This window comes from Populus trichocarpa, chromosome 7 (genome assembly GCF_000002775.5).
Source record: "Populus trichocarpa isolate Nisqually-1 chromosome 7, P.trichocarpa_v4.1, whole genome shotgun sequence".
In the NCBI taxonomy this organism is placed as follows: domain Eukaryota; kingdom Viridiplantae; phylum Streptophyta; class Magnoliopsida; order Malpighiales; family Salicaceae; genus Populus; species Populus trichocarpa.
The window spans coordinates 4517609-4519983 of NC_037291.2; the positions used below are offsets into that span (position 1 = coordinate 4517609).

Here is a 2375-nt window from a genome sequence, read left to right on the forward strand (position 1 = left end):
TTCCTACGATGTAAAGACAATAAAATAAATTATGTAAAGACAATAAATCCAAGTCATTGTTGTTTGTATTTTTAGACATGTTAAATAGCTTTCACAAAAATGTTTTTGGTTTTTTTGTTTTGTGTTATAGATGCAATTGAAGGTTGAACATTTTGTCAACATTTGTGTATTAGATGAAGTTAAATGTGTGGATGAAGCAAGATATAAAAATTGACCATGTTTTTTTTTTCACATTACTGTATATACAGTTTATGTAGTCATTATAAAACCTTTTTTAAAGCCCTTTTGATTTCAAGTTTTACAGCATTCACCAAGAAAGTAACCATATTTGTTGCAATTGTTTAAGTAACATATGCACATATATAATTGTAATGGTTTCTTCTTTATCTGAGTATTTATTGTGTGCACATAATAATTATGTTTTTTTTAATATCATATTCTTGTTAATATACATATATCCTTTACTAATTCATTGGTTTTAATGAAAATTATTAATATTGATATATAAATTAGCCAGGGAATGATTTTTTCTCTTTTAAGAATTGTATTCAATGTTATAATTAGCATGTAAAGAAGAGAAGAACTCATCAATTATAGGCTGTGAAGTGAAGAGAAACAGGTAAATGTAAAATAATAAAAGAGAAATAAAATTAGAAAATAAATAACAAATAAAAGGCATGTTGGACAAAATGGACAATGATTTATAAGAATGTGAGGTTAAAAATCAAACCTTTGAGGATGATGAGGATGTTGTCCGTAGTTTTTTCAAAGGTGGAAGTGAGTGATCAAATGTCTCAGATGTAGCTATGTTTCCCAGGTTTCCTTGGACTTCAATTGCTTTGCCATGCTCATCTTCATGACTATTGTAATCAAAGAAGTTAAAGAGATGCATGGTAGAAGAATCATAGGTTAAGAAGCATCTAATTTAGCATGTGTCAAGGAAAAAAAAAAGTGTAAAGAAAGTGTGGGGAAATGTAAACTTGCCTAAGTTGTTGTGTTGTAGCTTCAAAATCAAGTGCACGTCGTGCTTCACTATTTTTGCTTGTTTCCTTGCTTGGTGATATGTTCTGAGGTGGTGTCTCCAAGGAATTAGGAGCAATCCTGAGTTGTGTGACAGTATTTTGTGGAGTTGATGGAGCTATGAGAAGCTGTTTTATAGAGCATAATGGAGTAGATGTCTTGGATGTAGCAGTTGATTTAGCTTCTGTAGTTGGTGTTTCTAGAGGATGGATGCTCTTATTTGTGGTGTTGTCAAAGATATTTGTAATGATAATCTCATATCTGTTGGTGGTGGATCTGAAAGCACCAAATCGAAGCTGAAAAATCATGCTTTTGTTTAACTTTGTAGCCATGGTAGGAGGAATAACTGAGGGATCAATAAAATTTTTATCATAGACATAATGTTGGGCTGATGATCCAAAAAAGTTAGCAGCAGTTTTCCCAAATAGAAAAAAATTAGTGACATCTTCTCCATCGGTAAGAATGCATTCTAAGCAAAACCTATAATATAAAATTGATGACATGTTCATTAATGAGAAGTGTATGATAATATATCTGAGGAACATAGTTTTTTTATTTAACAACTTAATATTGCTTTAGTTGTGAAATTAGATGAGTTACCATGGAACTAGAAGAGAGGTGATAGCATCATGATCCATGCATGTGTAATTGTTTTCGCCCCCACTAAGTTTTTTGTTGTATTTGGACAGCTTGGATACCACCAGCCATTGGCAAAATCAAAGTCAACAATCAAAGCTTGACAGGTGAATCTTAGATGCTGGTAATAGAAAGGAAATATATGTTTTAGGAGTGTGGTTAAATGAAATTAAAAAAACTAATTATATGAAAAAGGTAAAGCATGTTATCAAAGCTAATAATAAAAGGGTTTAAAAAATAACCTTGTGCTCATAAGGATTCATGCAAAGAATCTCATGTATTGTTCTCCTATTTTCTTTGATTTGTTCCTCTTTCGATAAAACAACATTTGATGATGAAGGGAGTTGTTGTATTTCAACGGGTAGTTATGCAAAGTTGCGTGTACAATTGATTCAAAAAGATGGTGAAAAAATAATTAGTTAGAAAAAAATTGATAATGGTAAAGCATATGAGAGATGGTTGATGTTGGAATAACTTACAAATGTTTATATGCTACGCATTCTAGTATGTCTAGATTGAAGTACCAAAGAGAGGCGGTTGTACTGTTAAGATTTGGTTTTCCTTGTGAACAAAATAATTTTTTGTAATAAAATGAAAGGGGAATTAGTTGGATCAGAATGACAATAAAAATCTTAAAGTTTTTATTTTTAGAAAAAAAAATAAATAAATGGAAGTTAAAATTACCCTTAAATTCTGTGACACGAAATCCAGCAAACGCA

General features: G+C 30.7%; 1 pseudogene; it reads right to left on the bottom strand.

Moving 5' to 3' along the window:
- Positions 1-724: 724 nt before the first annotated feature.
- On the bottom strand, positions 725-2025 carry LOC18101172 (uncharacterized; annotated as a pseudogene).
- Between the last annotated feature and the right edge of the window lie 350 nt (positions 2026-2375).